The sequence below is a fragment of the Nomascus leucogenys genome, chromosome 17 (assembly GCF_006542625.1).
Source record: "Nomascus leucogenys isolate Asia chromosome 17, Asia_NLE_v1, whole genome shotgun sequence".
Classification (NCBI taxonomy): Eukaryota; Metazoa; Chordata; class Mammalia; order Primates; family Hylobatidae; genus Nomascus; species Nomascus leucogenys.
The window spans coordinates 15060461-15080286 of record NC_044397.1 but is presented as its reverse complement, the minus strand read 5'-3'; the positions used below and the strand labels follow the sequence as shown (position 1 = coordinate 15080286).

At 35.5% G+C, this 19826-nt stretch overlaps 1 protein-coding gene across 2 annotated transcripts in view; it reads right to left on the bottom strand.

The window, feature by feature from the left end:
* KCNH7 (potassium voltage-gated channel subfamily H member 7) overlaps positions 1-19826 on the bottom strand; it is a 465696-nt gene that overhangs the window by 402093 nt on the left and 43777 nt on the right. The gene's annotated exons all lie outside the window — the stretch shown is intronic.

Here is a 19826-nt window from a genome sequence, read left to right as displayed (position 1 = left end):
ATAATGTATTTGAATTTTAGAAATTACACTGCCATTGTGACTCATTCTTTGTTGCACAAAAGAATTTCCTCTTATTGTCTACCATGCTTCCCTTTCTACTCACATGTTACACTTTGAGGCGGCATTGATGAATTGTGGTTTGGGGCTACGGAATAGAAATTGAGTGTAAATGATGCTTTTAAAAGAGTAGCCATCACATTTAAAAGTCAAATGGATATGGATAAAATGAATAATCAAAGGAAAAAACTGATTATAAAAGGAAAGAATGTAGAGCTATATAACCAGAGAATGCAAAGAAAAGGGAAAAAACTAACAGATTTTTAGGACCAAGATGATTATACTCTTTAGGCATTCATTTGCACTGTGTACCAGAAAACTCTTTGACCTCCTTGATGTCCATTAAGTTGCTGCTATACAATTTCATTCTCTTATTTTTAATAATAACTACTACAAAATGCTAAAATATCCATAGTGGCATAAGGGAATATAGACTTGCTTTATATTGTTTAGAATAAAGTGCATGTTAAGATTGGATTTAGCATACAGGTCAACAGTGTGGATGCCAGTGTTAAAGTGCCTAGGCACATGGCTTGGCTCTGCTCTTTACTAGCTATGTAAACTTGGGCAAGTTATTTAAGCAATCCATGCCTGATTTTCTCATAGGAATATTGTGAGGATTACAGAGTGAATACATGGAATGTGCATCAAACAACATCTTGCTCATAAGCACTCCACACATATTGGCTGTCAAGTATTAGTAAAGCTAGTAAAGTATGAAAAAACTACACATTTACAAAAATAAGCTATGAATATACCGTTCTCTCATTTATTTAGCAGGTATTTATCAAGCACATAATACATTCTAGATCTATTGCGTGGTGCTAGGAATATAAATGATCCCTTCCTAGTGAACCTGCTCTACCTACATGTAGCCTCTGGAGGGGAGGCTTCATGTAAGTATTACATGTACACAACCCCATGTGCTCATCTTCAAGTCCAGGGAGGCCAATCATTGGCCAATACAAATGATCTGGACCAAATCAGTTTCTCTCTGATAAGTGTAGTTAAAATAGTGCAAGACTGAATTGGTTATCTTTTGAGTGTTCAGCTGAAAAGACATTGATTTGAAGACCATATTTTGGGCCAAATATAAGTCAAAAAATGGTGGTGGAGACAGAGAAAAAGAGAGGAGAAAGATGCAGTGGAGAAAGGAAGGGAAGAGAGAGGACAAGAGAAAGAAAGAGAAAGAGAGAAAGGAGAAAGAGGAACTATTAAGGAGATGCATTGGGAGACAGAAGAGAGGAAAGAGCTTCAGACCATGTAGTCTCTAAAAGAGACAGTAGCTCAGTCTAGGACTTTTATGATTCCTAATTTCCCTTCCAGGGGACCTGACTGTACTGCATTCCATAATCTTAAAAGGCAATGGGATTTACTCTCATATCTTTATAATATCTGCTCTCCTCCCACTCATTTTTACCTGAGATATTAGGTATATTTCTGCTTCTTATTCCCCATGGAGTTTTAACTGGAGTAATGTAGAGAAGATGAACATGAAGTAACTTTCTGGCTTGGGTAGAGATTGGTCATGAGACCAGTTTTCTTAGACTATAAGAAGTTTCATATACAAGCCGTCTAACAACGTTTAGTTCTTCTTCACTCTTTCCCTGTTCTCAATTCTCTGTTACTAGAGTTGGTACTTGGAGTTAAGTGCCCACTCACCATCTTTGACTAGTACGTAAAGGCTGTGATTTAACATCAATAGAAACTCTGAGAGAAGTGTTCCAAAATTCCTAAAAGGTTTCCTGGAATCCCTAGGATTATTCTGCTGTTTAACAAGTACCACCAGTATAGTACAGACATCACTCGGTATACATGGAAGATTGGTTCCAGGAACCCCCACAGATAACCAAAATCCAAGCATGCTCAAGTTCTTTATTAAATGACAAAACATTTACACATAACCTATACATATCCTGCTGTTTAAACCACCTCTACATTAGTTATAATACTGAATATAATGTAAATGCCATATCAATAGTTGTTATATGGTATTGCTTAGGGAATGATGACAAGAGCAAAAAGTCTGTACATGTTTACTACAGACACAATCATGCCTTTTATTGTCAATATTTTTGATCTGCAGTTGGTTGAATCCATGGATGCAGAACCCACTGATACAGAGTGCTGACTGTACTCTCTACTTATGGTAGTAAAAGTGTAAGAGTAAATATTGAAGTTGAGGAGACTAATATATGTTGAGCATCTCCTATATAAGCCAAGCACTATGCTAAGTGCTTTACATATACTCACTGTATTACAGTAACTCATTTTATTCTCCTAACAACCTTGTGAGGTTTTCATCATCCTCATTATACAAAGAAGAAAACAGAAAGACTCAGCAAAGTGAAGCACTTACCAACAGCCTTATGGCAAGTAACAGGGCCAAGATTTAAATCAAGGTTAAAATACAGGACTCTGACTACACCATAAGAAAGAGAATACTATATACTTTATTTGGTCCTTTGGGTGAAACAAGGTAAACTATTGATATAAGTTGAACTAACAGTAATTGCATTATCACATTGAATATAATAAGTTGAAGCAGATTTTACGTAACTTATAAGACTGGTTATTATCATTTGTTTTTTTTAAAAGGCTAACTTTATCCAATATGGTGACCCTTTTTGGCATGTGTGTGGTAAATCAATGATTCCCCAAATAATAGCAATTCAATAAACTTTAGGTTCCTATTTTGAATACAAAGATGGGAAAAACAGAGATCCTTCTTTCTAACAAAATGAGGCTTTGTAGAAAAAATTGTCTAAAGAGCCATAAATCAAAGGAAAATGGGAATTTCTCTTTATTGCAAGTCAACTTATTTTCTAGAACTAATCTCAGTGCTCTATATGTACAATTTTTCATTTAATCTTTGTTACAATGAAATTGATACTATGTTATTTATCTGATAAAGAAATTGATATGTAAGTCTCTTAAGGTCAAGGATTTTTACCTGTTTTATTCATTTCTGTTTGTCCACCATCTTAAACTGTAGTAGGCAGATGGGAGATTCTCCATAAATATATTTTGAATAAATGGAGAATTAGAGAAACTCATTAAACTGTCAAGTAATGCAATCTATAAACAGCGTCTTGGGTTACCAGACAAGTCTAAATCCAAATCCTTTATTTTCTCATTACTCTACACTATGAGGGGCAGAACTATGTATATTTTTCTTGATCTTATTATCAGTGGCTGCACAGAACCTGGCACACGGTAGATAAGCATTGAATGTTCTTGAATAAATAATCTCACAAGGTTCTTCACTATATGCAATAAATATCAAAAGGTATATTTTATCATGTGATTTTAATACTTTTTACAATTATTAAATCACACAAAAAGAGTTGATGGAGAATAAATGGGTGTGATTCACATTTACCTCATTATGAAACTGATATTTTAGATATTTTCATCTTAAACTAATGTACATACTATCAGACATCACTGCCTAGCATGATATTCTGAAACAGAACTGACCTGTGTCTACTTACAGTAAATTTATTCATTGAGTTATACGCATTTACTACTTGGCCAATTATTTACCCATTGAGTCTACACTCTTCAGTGGAGAGGAATCAATTCTTTTTTTTTTGTCTTTCTGAGGGGTTCATCTGCCTAGGTCATTCAAACACAATTTTAGTGAAATCCAAAAAAAAACTTTATTGTAACTTTAATTACTTATATCAATTGTTATAATATTCAGTTTAATTTGCTTTGTTTTGTTGGCAAAATTTATGGCGAAAAATATTTTTTCCAAAAGTTGTAAGAGAGCTTTCATAAGAAAAACAACAGCATTTAAGCCAGTCTAAATTTTTTTTTTTTTGAGACAGAGTCTCTCTCTACTGCCCAGGCTGGAGTGCAGTGGCACAATCTTGGCTCACTGCAACCTCCACCTCCCAGGTTCAAGTGATTCTCTCACCTCAGCCTCCTGAGTAGCTGGGACTACAGGCGTGTGCCACCACACCCAGCTAATTTTTGTATTTTTAGTAGAGATGGGGTTTCACCATGTTGGCCAGGATGGTCTCGATCTCTTGACCTTGTGATCCACCTGACTCAGCCTCCCAAAGTGCTAGAATTACAAGTGTGAGCCACCACGTCCGGCCCTTAAAAATTTATATACATCTTTTTATACACGTGCACACAATATTATACTTTTTTCCTATCCTGTAAGAGCTAAGTCGTTATATGTACTTCTTGCTATAACTTCTGAATAGTTGCTCACACACTTCTTTCCACTTTTTAATCCAAAAGCTATTTCATTTTTACCCTCCCTTTGGTACCCCACTTATAATAGCATCCAAGCTGTCTTGGGTTGATAACGCCACCTGGTGGTAGAACACTGTCTGAGCCAACCGTGCTCCCTCATGGTCTCTTCCCTCTCAGAATAATTTTGTTCAACTCTGTGTCATTGTGCATAACCACTGGACACAGTAATTATCTCGCTTTAATTAATCTCTCTCTTGCATGTGTCCAGACATCCTTTAAAATCCTCTTACATTTCCCCCTCTCAATTGCCTCCACTTCCTCAAGGTACATGTGTGTTTTCTCCTTCACTCTGTTGCAACTGAGTTTTAACAAAAACTTTCTAATGCATGATCAACTGATATAGCAAGAATGCTAGTGGTGCAAATGGATTCAAAGAGGTGGAAAATACAAAGTTAAATCATTTGCTTATGAATTATGAATTTGATAAAGAAGAACAAAATTCTTCTTTTCTCTCTTCCTTGTTGTCAGAAAAGTAATTCCCTTCCTTAAAGGTAACAATAGTCAGTAGTAATCCACAGACACATACATAAAGATTATTTTCCTCCACAAAAAAACTATAGCCTATTACTCAAACCTTTCTGTATCTCCTTTCATTTCCATGATGATATATCTTAGTGATGTTTTCAGGTAAGTACACAAAAGTATACCTCATTCTTTTTTAAGGGCTGCATTGTATTTTACTGCATGATTGTGTCATTTATGCAACACATTCTCTACTGAAGCATTTGTAGGGATTTTTTCCTAATCATTTACTACCACTACAAAAAATGATACACTGCATAACAGTGTGCCAGTCAGTGCTAGGGTAGTTGTACAATCCATATCTAGAAACAGAATCCTTGAGTTCTAAGGGTAGGGGCAGAAAATATTATTGGAGATAACAACCCAGTGCCCTAAGTTTCGTGACAATGTCCAAACACAGCTTTTAGACTCTGCAAAATCATTTTTATTTACCCTCTTATATTTTCCTAATTGAACTAATTTTTTCTCAAGCATGGAGACACACAGCCCCCATGTCTAACCTTATGTAAAGTTAGTTATGTGTAAAATGTGTTAGAGTTCCAAACAATTGACTCAACAACTTTTAGGATAGAATGTACTTATAAGTATGAGATTTCTTGTAGTAGACATTATTTTGACTGGTTTCTAAACAAAAATTACTCAATTCAAAAAGTGTACTGTTTAGAATATGATTTGATCCCTTTTAAGGTTGGAACAGCTGTCACATAGAAAGACTGTAATAAACTGGTAAAATGATATAATGTTAAATCACCATCATTGTTTAAGAGATAATTCACTAGAGATTATATCCTATTTTATATATCCTAATATGGCTATTTACATACCCAATCTATATATTATAGACTCAGAATTTTTAGCTGAAATGGAGATTAAAGATACTCTAGTTTAATTTTTAATTATATTTCTGAGAAACTGAGAACCAGAGGTTTGAAGTATTATATACCAAGTGTATATTTACACTTATAAATAAAGATATTGATAATAACATGAATTTAGTGTGCATTTTGTCTTCAGCATTGTGCTAAATGTTTTTTATGTATTAGCTCATCTCATCCTCATAAAAGCCTCATTTGATAGCATCTATTATTATTAATTTTTTTTTTAGTTTAACAGATGAAACTAAGAGAAATAAAAAGAATTCACAATGTCAGGCTGCAGTAAGCAATAAGGCCAGAGACTGAATTCAGATTGCTTATTAACATTCATTTACATGTTTATTAAATCTCTATGTTTATTAACCAAATCCCTATGTTTATTAACCAAATCCCTATGTTTACTGGCTTTCAACTTTATGCATATTCTGATAATCTAAGAGAATGAAAACAAATACACCTAGTGGAAGAGAATGAGGAAGGTAAAAATTAGATTGAAAGTGGAAAAAAAAATGAAAGTAGTAACAGGGGAGAGAGCAGTGATGTGGTAAGTAAGTAAAGGTGTTTTTGGATTTCATTACATATACTTTTTTGAGCATGGGGTACTTAAAGATTAGTATCTACATATTGACATGTAAGAAATCAGCAAATAAATCTAGATACTTGGTTTTAGACTGTCTTTCCCTTAAGTTGCTAAGCTCAATCCTTAATATTTCAGGGGGTCAGTTAGAAAATGACTAATTCAAGCCTTCAAGCAGAGAACACATTGCTTAAAATGTCTGAGAAAATTTGCGTTAGTGACTGGCTATTTCAATACCCTGCACAAAAGAAATTATGAAGCTGGATAAATTCAATGAATATTTCGTTACATTGCAGGTCTCCTCACTAGTGAGATGAAAATCAGAATGAAAAACTGACTGAAATTTAGGTTTTTCTAGTGTTATTAATTTTGAAATATGGCATTTAAAATTAGACCTTGCATTCATGACACAAAACCCATGCATAATTCTTATAAATAGATCAAATGATTTTGTAACTCTATTTTATTAAATACATTCAACACATACTTGTAACATTGCTACTGGCTTTTGTCCACCCTCATATGCCATACATGGCAGTAAACAAAACAGATGAAATTCTCTGTGCTTACTGAACTTACGTTCTAGTATGTGAGAAAAGATAGCACACAAAATACATATGTAATATATTGTAGGTAGATAATGAAAAGGACAATGGAAAAAAATAAAACAGGAAGGGTGAAGAGGAAGTAAGGGGCACAGTTTTAAATAAAATTTGTCATGAAAGGCTTTTCTGAGAAGTCGACATTTGAAGAAAGACCAGGAAGAGGTGATGGAATGAGTCATGTGGCTATTTTGGAGAAAGGCATTCCAGGAACAGCAAGTGCACAGGCACTACAGCAGAGCATATCTGACATTTTCAAGGAACAATGAGAAGGACAGTGTGGCTGGAGCTGAGTGAAGGAGAGAGAAAAGATTGGGAGACAAGACCAGAGACCAAATAAAGGGTTCAACCTTCAAACTTTGTGGGTCATTGTAAGAACTTTGGCTTTAATAATGAGGATAGAAACAGAGCCACCAGAGAGATTTAATGAAGAAGAGAAAACATCTGAGTACCAAGAAAAGCAATGATTCTGAGCATGTTTCTGTTGCACTATTCTGACAATAAAGTTAAATAGCTTCAAAGGGACACTGAAGCATCCTCACCAAGGCCATCCATGGAACAGGCATCAATAGCCTGTAGGATGGAGCACTGTATATTTGGTTAAGCTGGAAATCATGTTTCCCCAAATCTCCTTCCCTTCAAATTATTATAAGTTGACAATAAGAGGAACATATATGAGATTTGGGAAGTAAAAGTGGAGTAGTTGAATAGCAATTAGTCTCTGAGGGTCGTCACAGTCAGATGCTGTGATGGACAGATGCAGAGACACCTGGTGGGTCCTAGCCTGTTCTAACTCTTCTCCACTATGCATCCAGCATCTTTCTGTTATCCAACAGTGGCTAGGGCCACCACAAAGTGCTTCACTGTGGAGCCATAAAGGTAATAACATCACAAACAACAGTTTCCTACAGACGTCTCTACAAGCTTTCCTTGGTAGACCCACCTGGTAGCTGGATCTGCTTGGTTTCTTAGATTGCTTTTCTGACAATCCAACTATAATAATAGTTGGACTTCATTTTCATGTCTTCTTACACAGCTGTGTAAGATATAATTGTGATAATAAATTCCTTATCCCATGACACTCATTAGTGACTCCCCCTGCTTGGACCTGCCTGAAATAGTGCATTTGCAGAAAAACATCCATTTGCTTCAACATTTGATAAACTTGGAAAATATTGGCAAGTTTGGAAAATTGGAAAACAAACTTACATCCTTTGTAGGACATGTTTGGCTCAGGCCAACAATGTTTTGAGATGTTTTCAGGAAGGCTTTTCTGTAGCAGACGGAATGTGGTTTTATAGCTTGATCCAAGGTTTAAGAATAACATTTAATCCCAACTTCTGCTTCCGAATGCTGTCAATTTGGAAAATGAGAGCAGATGTTGACAAAGATATATTTGCTAGTCTGATGCCTCAGCAAACACTCTCTGAAGGAAAGACAACGTGAGACTAGACTGATTAAATATTCTCTCTTAAATTTATTTTGCCAATCCTTTTAGCAGTATCCTCTAGAGACAACATCTCTAAGATGATGAATACAAAAAGATGTCATTAAAACTCAACATAGTTTCCATCTTTAATACCTGAGCTTCGAACATAAGAAACCTATATTAAAGAGAATATTTCTGGATGTTTCAATCTGAAATGTAAAAAAATGTCTGCTTATTCTCTGGTGATTCCTGACTTCAGGATTTCTCCTTTCTAAATATATTGAGTCCACTCTAGTTGCAGTTCAAAGAGCCAATAACTAGATGTCTGAATAAAATATATGTTGATATCCTTTAAAAAAACAAGTTTCAGGAATTCTCATGACTTTCATTTATGCAGAACTCCCGTTTAGTCTGAATTTATATATTTTTTATAATATAGTATTTGGATTTTGTAAAATACAGACTGCCTGTAGAAGAGCAGTGGAAGTCTTCAGCAAACGAAAAATGAAAAAAATTTATGCTACCTAATACTATTGTTTCAAAGTCAGCAATGATTTATTGAGCTCATATACGTTCAAGATTCCCTATTACATTGTTTTGTTTAATCTTCATGACCATCCTTCGGGCTGCTTTTATATAACATGGAGGCTCCAACAAGTTAAATAATTCGACCACTTCCTCAGAGACAGTAGCTGGCTGATTTACAGTGTGGACCCTGGCATCTTGACCACTAGTGTTCCTTCCTTCAACCTCTGTCATGTTAGGTATAGAAATAATAATACTGACCCCAATATTTTATTATTTAATCCTTACCAGAGATGTATTAATTCACCTATCACTATATAGCCATTGATGTGAGCACTGAAGAATTAACTTCGTGTTAAGTGGTTTTATGTTAAATTTTCTTTTTTTTCCCTAATTTCACCAAGTAGTGGAAAGAGCTTAAGCCAGAGAACTCCAGTTTCAAGAACCACCACCTGCAAACTTGGCAAATTTGGACAAATGTCTCTCTGAGTTTCATTGTCTTCATCCGCAAATAAAGCAAGATATACTTCACCTACAGAATTGCAGTAAGGATCAAATGGAGTAAGATATTACATGAGTGTTAGATTCCCTTCCTTTCCTAAAGATCTTAGAAGGTAGTACTACTTTGGATACACACTGTTTTGGATAATTTCAGCAAATATTTAATGGTAAAAGGAATCTTTGACAAAATTATCCCATACTAGCCACAATAATATTTTAGAAACATTTAATTTATGATAGAGTTAATTCTACACTAGCAGGGGTTGTAATGCTTTTTAACTGCTGGTTAACCTGCACAGCAATTATGACCAGACCACGAGAGTATGAAGGATGAGGAAACGGGAGCAGTGATGGAGCTGTTTTGGAGGGAGTCATAATTCCTTAGACCTCTAACAACTGGAACTCTCAATCTGCCAGTAATAGCTGACAGGAGCCCAATAAGGATGGTCTGTTCTATTCAAAGGTAGGTCCGTACTATTTCCAATTTAGTTTTAAGAATCAACTTAAAATGTTGTTAACTATACATATATTTCACTTTTGAAAGAAAATATTAGCCTGTCATCAAACAGGATAAACCAAGAGACATCAGTCTTTTTGACAGATATGAATCGCATTTAGCTAAATACACTAGTTAGCAATGTCTGTTCTTAAGATTGACAGTCTTAAATGTAACACTTTAATAAAGCTCTTACTTTTCTATTTGTTTCTTTCTATTCTATCATAGTTCTTGCTAAGTATTAGTGTTACTATATCAGGACCACTTAATATTTTACATCGGAAGTTTTACAATATTTCACTGACTTTACTTTTTTATAATAATTTGCTACTATTGGGCTGTCTTGATTTTCTTCATTGCATTTTTTTCTTGCAGTCACTCAACTCTAACTTGCTTTAAATATTCAAATGAGTGAATTAAAAAGGAAGGCTTTCTGTGTTTTGGATTTTATTTTCTCCTGTTTTGCACCATTACTCCATATCAGGCTGCCTGTGGAACTGTTTTTTGTTTTTTGTTTGTTTGCAGTTGGGGGTGCATTTTTGTTTTTTGTTGTTGTTGCTTGTTGGCTGTTTTGATTGTGCGGTTTTTGGGGGCAACTTTTTCAGGCAAGAGTCTACGACCAGTGCTATTTAGCATCTCCTGAGAATGGACACTGAATTGTAACTGCACCACTCTTATTAGACTATTAATTTTTCAAATTATTTAATAAACTCCCCCTTTCAATGGTTTGACAAACTTGAGTTAAAACTAGTAGTATGGGCTGGGCGTGGTGGCTCATGCCTGTAATCCCAGTACTTTGGGAGGCCGAGCTAGGCAGATCACAAGGTCAGGAGTTCAAGACCAGCCTGACCAACATGGTGAAACCCCATCTCTACTAAAAGTGCAAAAAAATCACCTTAGCATGGTGGTATGTGCCTGTAATCCCAGCTACTCGGGGGTCTGAGGCAGGGGAATTGCTTGAACGAGGGAAGTGGAAGTTGCAGTGAGCCGAGATCACACCACTGCACTCCAGCCTGGGCAATAGAGTGAGAATCGGTTTCAAAAAAAAAAAAAAAAAGCTAGTAGTATGAGCCAACATTCTTGGAACACTTACTGTGTGTCAGGTACTGTTTCATGAGCTTGACATATGTCAACCCCTCCTTACTTAAACTCCGTCATGTAGCTACAATTACCCCCATCCTACAGATAAGAGAACATGCAGAGAGGTAAGCCAATTGTCCAAAGCCACACAATAAGCAAGTCACAAAGCCAGATATTGGACCCTGGGAATGTGACTTTTTGAGCTTGTACTTCTATTATAAACAAAACATTTTAAAATGCATATGATTTTTATAGATTCTGTTTAAATAAATGTTGGTGTAATATCTTTGAGAATGTTTCAAAAGGTTTCAGTGTATTTAAAGAAAAGTATTTTTAAATTATGTCTTCAATTAAAAAAATTCTAAATGTAAGCTGCTGTCTAACACAAGCATGCTTAAATTTACTGAACATGACCTATGTTAATTTGGGGAGGTATCCAGACATTCAGCATTTTAAGCTGCATGATTTAAAAATAAATAAATAAGAAGAGGGGTATCATCAGCAACATGGTAGAATAGGAATTTCCCTTCACAAAAATATCCATTTGAACAACCATCCACACCTGAAAATACCTTCCCATGCTCTAAGGAATGCAGGTGAAAGATTACAGCACTTGAGTGAAGCACAAGAATAAGAAAAGATGCACAGCAGATGGTAAGGAGGACAGTTTTATATTACCTGCATCAACCTTCCCCCAAAACCATGCAGCACAACATGGAGAACGATACCCTTAGCATGTGGGGAGAAGAATCTATTGAGCAATGACTTCATAGTGAACCCCAGTATCAGGCCTTCTCCAGTTAACCCTGGTGCCAGGCTAGGCCCTGCAGACCCAAGCAGTAGGCTTACCCTAGTTTCAAGCTGGCCTGGGCAGTCCCAGTCTCTAGGCTGGCACCTGCGGATTTAGGCTCCATGTGTAGGATATCCTCCATGGATTCAGACCCCAGGTCAGTGCCCACAGACCCAGAACTCAAGCTCACTCCCCAGACTCAGGCTCCAGGCACACCTTAGTGTCAAGCTGGCTCCTGCAGCCCCAGGTTCTAGGCTGGCACCATGAACCCAGGCTCTAGGCCCACTCCAGTGCAACACCAGACTAGTGGCTCCAGGCTCTAGGCTGGCTCCTATAGTCCCAGGATCCAGGACCAACCCAGTGCCAGGCCAGCCTCTGTGGCCCTGAGTACCAGGCTGGCATCCATGAATTCAGGCTTGAGGCTGGTACTCATGGATCTTGGACCCAGTTCCACACACATAATCACAGACATCAGGCCCATCCCTCTGTACTCAGGTACCAGCACTACCACAGTAGACTGCAGTGCCTGGCTAGTTCCACAGACTCATGATCAAGTCTTTCCCATGGATCAAGGCAGCAGGCCTGGCCCAGGACCAGCCCGGCCCCCACTGACTCAGACTCAAGGCCCAGATAACATCAATTCAGATGCTATATACTCAGTTTCCAGGTCCATCTCAGTAGACCCTGGTGGCAGGCTGGCATCCACAGACTCACAGGCTCCAGGACCACCCACAATGACTCTAGTTCCTGGCCTACTCCAGTGAACCAAGGCTCTAGGCCCACATGCCTGCTGACCTAGGCACCAGGCCAGCCACCTAAGGACTCTAGCCTCAAGGTTATCTGCAGACACTTCAGCCTATCTACCTAGAATCTTTGGAAAAGCTGACTGGTGAAGTGCTTTCTTTGCCAAACACAGTATGTAAAGAGTAGAGGAGGACCCTAATTCTTCAAATGGTCAGATACCAAGGGGAGACCAAAAGGATTGCTTATAATCACAGAAGCATGACACCAACAAAGAAAAAAAAAATAAAGCATCCATAGCCTATCCTAAAGAAATGAAAATCCATGAACTGTGTGGCAAAAAATTAAAAATACAAACAGTCTCTGACTTAGGATGGTTGACTTATGATTTTTTTACTTTACAATTGATTGAGATATTAAATGCAAGTTTTGACTTATGATAGTTTTACCAGGACATAACCCCATCATAAGTTGAGAACCATCTGTAATCATTTTAAAGAAGTTCAATAAGCTACAAGAGAACACCACTACCTGAAATAAAAATAAGGAGAACAATAAAAAACAAAATTGAAAGTTCAACAAAGAGACAGAAACCATATAAAAGAACCAATCAAAAATTCTGGAGCTGAAGAACACAGTAGATAAGATTTAAAATTCTTTAAAGAGCTTCAGTAGGAGACTTGATAAAGCAAAAGAAAGAATTAGCAAACTCAAATACAGGTCATTTGAAATGACCTAATTGGAGAAACAAAAATAAAAAGAAATAAAGGAAAAGAGGGAAGAAAGCCTGCAGGGCTTATGGGAGACCATCAAGTGAACCAATTATATATTGTTTAAGTCCAAGAAGAAACAAACTAAAAAAAAGAAATAGGTAGAGGGATTCTTAAAAGAAATAATGACAGAAAACTCTAAATATGGAGAAGGAGATGAATATGTACATTCATAAAATGTAAAATACCCCAAATAGATCAAACATAAAGAGATAGTCACTGAGACATGTTACAGTCAAATTCTCAAAAGTCAGAGACAAAGAGAGGATTATAAATTAGCAATAGAAAAGCAACCTATAACATACAAGGAAACCACAATAAGACTATCAGAAGATTTCTCAGCAGAAACCTTGATGCCAGAAGATGATGGGATGATATAGTCAGGTACTGGTAAAAACAAACAAACAAAAAATCCAAAACTGTCAACTGAGAATATTGCACCTAGCAAAGGTTTCCTCAAAAATGAGAGATACTTTCCCAAACAAAGACTGAGGGAGTTAATCACTATAGTTACCTTACAAAAATGCTAAAGTGACTTCTGCCAATTGAAACAAAAGCAGACAAACAACATGAAAATATTAAACTCACAGTAAATAAGAACATAATCAAATTCAGAATATTATAATACTGTGATGGTGGTGTGTGGATCACGTTTGACTTTAATATAAAAGTTAAAAGACAAGACTATTAAAATTAATATGGCCACCATCATTTGCTAATTGATATACAGTATCTGTTGAAGCACCTAAGTATATAAAGCAAAAATTGACATAACTGAAGGGAGAAGTAAACAGCAATACAATAATATTAGAAGACTTTAATAACCCACTTTCAACAATAAACAGATCATCCAGGTAGAAAAATCAATGGGTAAACATTGGACTTGAACAACACTATAGACCAAATGAACCTAATGGACATATATAAACCATTCCATTCAACCACAGCAGAATACACGTTCTTCTCAAGCACATATAGAATGTTATCCAGGATCATAGATTAGGCCACAAAACAAGGCTTACCAAATTTAAGAAGGTTGAAATAATGTCTAGGATCTTTCATGAACAGAATGGTATGAAATTAGAAAACAATAACAGGAAGAAAATTAGAAAATTTTTTTAAAATGTTGGAATTAAACAACATACTCCTGAAGATCCAATAAATCAGAGAAGAAAGCAAAAGAGAAAAATATCTTGAGACAATAATGAAACACAACATATCAAATCTTATGGGACATAGCAAAACCAGTTCTAAGAGGTAATTTTATAGCAATGAACACCTACATTAAGAAAAGATCTCAAATAAGCAACCTAACTCTACACCTTAAGGAACTAGAAGAAAACACCAAAACAAAATTAAGCCAAACATTAACAGAAAAAATCAAAGTATATTAGAACAGAGATAAAATAAAGACTAGAGAACAATAGAGAAGATCAATAAAAATAGGAGTTGTTTTTTTAAGAAGATAAACAACATTGACAAAACTTTAACTAGATTAAGAAAAAAGAGATGACTTAAATAAAATCATAAATGAAAAAGGAAGCATAACCACTGATATCACAGGAATATAAAGAATTACAGGATACTATTTGTATAATAATTCACCAACAAATTGAATAACCAAGAAGAAATGGGTAAGTTTCTAGAAAGACACACCTACTAAGTCTGAATCATAAAGAAAAAGAAAATTAAAACAGAATAATAACTAATAAGAAGAAATAAAGTTGAAGCAGTAATCACAAATCTCTCATCAAAGAAAAATGCAGAAACTAATGACTTCTCTGGTGAATTCTACCAAACCTCTGAAAAAAATTAATACAAATTCTTCTCAAACTCTTCCAAAAAATTAAAGAGAAAATACAAACTCATTTTACAAGGTCAGCACTATCTTGATACCAAAGCCAGACAAGGACACTACAAGAAAAGATTATAAGCCAATATCCCCAATAAACATAGATGCAAAAATCCTCACCAAAATACTAGCGAAGTGAGTGAACAGCATATTAAGAGGATCATTCATCATAGGAAAGTGAGATTTATGCTTGGGAGGAAAGGATGGCTCAACATACACAAATCAAAAATTGTGATACACTTCACTAACAGAATGAAGGATAAAAATCATATGATCACCTTAATATATGCATAAAAAGCATTTGACACAATTCACAACTCTTTCATAATAAAAACTCAACAAATTAAAGAAAAAATGTATTTCAACATTAAAAAGGCCGTATACGACATATCTACAGTTGAAATCATACTCAATGGCAAAATGCTGAAAACTTTTTCTCTAAGACCAGGATGCCCATTCTCACCACTTGGTATTCAACATAGTACTGGAAATCTTAGCTGGAAATATTAGGCAAGGAAAAGAAATAAAAAGCATCTACATTTGAAGGGAAGAAGTTAAATTGTCTCTACTCGCAGATGGCATTATCTTATATAAAGAACACCCTAAAGACTATACCAACAAATCTGTTAAAACCTAATTTAGTGAAGCTTCAGAATAAAAAAGTCAACAGACAAAAATCAGTTGCATTTCAATACATTAACAACAAACTATCCAGAAAATAAATTAAGGCAGGTAGCATGATGCCCTCAGCTTTGTTCTTTTTGCTTAGGATTGCTTTGTCTATTTGGGCTTTTTGTTGTTGTTATTCCATATGAATTTTAAAAATAGTTTTTTTCTAGTTCTGTGAAGAATGTCAATGGTAGTTTAATAGGAATACTATTGAATTTCTAAATTGCTTTGGGCAGTATGGCCATTTTTACAATATTGTTTCTTCTTATCCATGAGCACAAAATGTTTTTCTATTTGTGTCACCTCTGATTTCTTTGAGCAGTGTTTTGTGGTTCTCCTTGTAGGGATCTTTCACCTCCCTACTTATGTGTATTCCTAGTATTTTGTTCTTTTTGTGGCAATTGTGAATGAGATTACATTCCTGATTTGGCTCTCAGCTTGACTGTTGGTGTATAGGAATGCTAGTGATTTTTGCACATTGATTTTGTATCCCGAGACCTTGCTGAAGTCGCTTATCAGCTTAAGAAGCTTTTGGGCTGAGACTATGGGGTTTTCTAGACATTGGATCATGTCATCTGCAAACAGGGATAGTTTGACTTCTCTTCCTATTTGGATGTCCTTTATTTCTTTCCCTTGCCTGATTGCCCTAGCCAGGACTTCCAATGCTATGTTGAATAGGATTGGTGAGAGAGGGCATCCCTGTCTCGTGCCAGTTTTCAGGGGGAATACTTCCAGTTTTTGTCCATTCAGTATGATGCTGAATGTGGGTTTGCCATAGATGGCTCTTATTATATTGAAGTATATTCCTTCAATACCTAATTTATCGAGTTTTTTTTAACATGAAGGGTGCTGAATTTTACTGAAAGTCTTTTCTGTATCTATTGAGATAATCATGTGGTTTGTGTCTTCAGTTCTGTTTATGTGATGAATCACATTTATTGATTTGGTTATGTTGAACCAACCTTGCATCCCAGGGATAAAGCCTATTTGATCATGGTGGATAAGCTTTTTGATGTGCTGCTGGATTTGGTTTGCCAGTATTTTGTTGAGGATTTTTGCATCAATGTTCATCAAGGATATTGGCCTGAAGTTTTCTTTTTTGTTGTATTTATGCCAGGTTTTGGTATCACAATGATGCTGGGTCATAGAATGAGTTAGGGAGGAGTCCCTCCTCCTCAATTTTTTTGGAATAGTTTCAGCAGGAATAGTGCCAGCTCTTCTTCATACATCTGGCAGAATTCATCTGGGAATCCATCTGGCCCTGGCTTTTTTTGGTTAGTAGGCTATTTAATACTGACTCAATTTCAGAGCTCATTATTGGTCTGTTAGGGATTCAATTTCTTCCTGGCTCAGTCTTGGAGCATATATGTGTCCAGGAAATTATCCCTTTCTTCTAGATTTTCTAGTTTATGTGCATAGAGGTGTTTATAATATTCTCTGGTGGTTGCTTATATTTCTATAGGGTCAGTGGTAATGTCCCCCATGTTGTTTCTGATCCCCTTTGCGTTTATTTGAATCTTCTCTCTTTTCTTCTTTATTAGTCTAACAAGCAGTTTGTTTATTTTTTTTTTCAAAAAAAAAAACCCAGCTCCTGGATTTGTTAATCTTTTGAATGGTGTGTGTGTGTTTGTGTCTGTGTTTGTGTGTGTGTGTGTGTGTGTCTCAATCTCCTTCAATTCAGCTCTGATTTTGGTTATTTCTTGTGTTCTACTAGCTTTGGGATTTGTTTGCTCTTAGTTCTCTAGTTCTTTCAGTTGTGATGTTAGGTTGTTAACTTGAGAGCTTTCTAACTTTTTGATATGGGAATTTAATCTTATAAATTTCCCTCTTAATACTGCCTTAGCTGTGTCCCAGAGATTCTGGTATGTTGTATCTTTGTTCTCATTAGTTTCAAACAACTTTTTGATTCTGCCTTAATTTTATTATTTACCCAGTGTGGTACATGTACACCATGGAATACTATGCAGCCATAAAAAGGAATGAGATCATGTACTTTGCAAGGACATGGGTGGAGCTGGAGGCCATTATCCTTAGCAAACTAGCACAGGAACAGAAAACTAAATACCATGTGTTCTCACTTATAAGTGGGAGCTAAATTATGGGAACACATGGACACCCAGAGGGGAACAACACACACTGGGACCTATTGGAGGCTGTGGGGTAGGAGGAGGGAGGGGATCAGCAAAAATAACTAATGTGTACTAGGCTTAATACCTGGGTGATGAAATAATTTGTACAATAAAACCCGATGACACAAGTTTACCTATATAGCAAACCTGCACATGTACCCCTCAACTTAAAATAAAAGTAAAAAAAAAGATTAAGAAATCAATCCATTTTATAATAACATCAAAAAAATTTAGAAATATATTTAACCAAAGAGGTAAAAAGATCTATATACTGAAAACTATAAAACACGGATAAATGGAAAGATATCCCACGTTCATGGATTGGAAAGTTAATATTGTTAAAATGTCCATTCTACTCAAAGCTATCTACAGATTCAATGTAATAATTATCTAAAAAAAAATCAAGTTCATAGAAGCAGAGAGTAGAATAGTGGTCGTCAGGGAACAAGGATTGGGAGGAATGGAGTGATGTTGGTCAAATGGTAGAAAGTTTCAATTATTCAGGAGAGAAAAGCTCTGGAGATCTATTTTTTATTTTCTGTTTATTTTTTAACTTAGAGTTAATTTTGCCTTACATGCAAATCTAATGTACAGCATGGAACTGTTGTTAACAGTGCTGTGTTGTGTACTTGAAATTTGCTAAGAGAATAGATCTTAAATGTTCTCACCACAAAAAAAGGTAACTCTGTGAGGTAGTAGGTATGTTAATTGATTGTGGTGATTACTTCACAATGTATATATGTATCAATACATCACATCTCACATCTTAAATATATACAATATTTACTTGTCAATTATTCCTCAGGAAAGCTGAAAAAATAAATAAAATTTACATGTTTCTCCTTTAGAAATTTGCAAGAATATTTTCAGAACTTAAAAAAAATAGTATGCATACTGGCTAGAACTTGCTAGTAAAGTCAAAACATGAAAGGAAAACAAAGAAGGAAGGATGGAAGGAAGGGCAGGAGGCAGAGAGGGAGGGAGGGAGGGAGGGAGGGAATGAAGGAAGGAAGGAAGGAAGGAAGGAAGGAAGGAAAGAAGGAAGGAAGGAAGGAAGGGGAAAAGGAAAAGGAATGAGGGAGCTGATCATTTACATGCCAGGAACTAAATCAGATGTATCGTATACCTGATAACTGAGTGTGCAATCTACTTCTTGTTCTTGCCTATGATCTATAGGTGTGCTGCAGATGGCATCAACGCTTTTCTCCTAAAAACAACTCAACTCAGTCCTGGGCTAGAAAAAGATGCTAAAACATTGGAGAAACTATTAGAGCTGTGGTTTCTGTATATTCACTTAGTACTTATACATTAACTGCCAGAATAACTTCTGCAAATACTTAACAATCACTGTCCTTTTAATGTTTACTCTTTCTCTTTTTCTCTTATACATATGTTCTTAAAGACACTTATACTCTAAAATCTATTCCTATTGCTCATATAGTAAAAGAAAGTCTCAGACAAGTTTTACTTGATTGAATTACTTGAAGTTGCTCTATTAATTAGGCCTACTAAGCCAATTTTTATTGTATAATTTATGCATTCCCATTAGTAATATATGATAATGCCTTCCAAAAAAGCCTAACTTCAAATTATAACATAGCTTAAGACTCAGAAGAATTTGACATGGAAAAATGACCTTATTAATATGTATAGAAGCACATCAATTATATTTCTTGATATCCTTCAATTGTATAAGTTTTAAAAGTTCTGATTCATGACCTTGAGTAAAATACATATCAAGGCTAAGGAAATTATACTACATTTTTTAAATTTCAAGATATTCATTGCACTCTTCACTATTTGCCCAGTTGGTCAGTAGTTAAGAATATGCTTTAGTTTTTAATATCTTTAAAATGAATAAGTATCCACAAAATCTATATTCTTAGGTATCTCATTTCATAGATACAAGCAGACTCATTAATTAATTGTATATTGAAGTTTG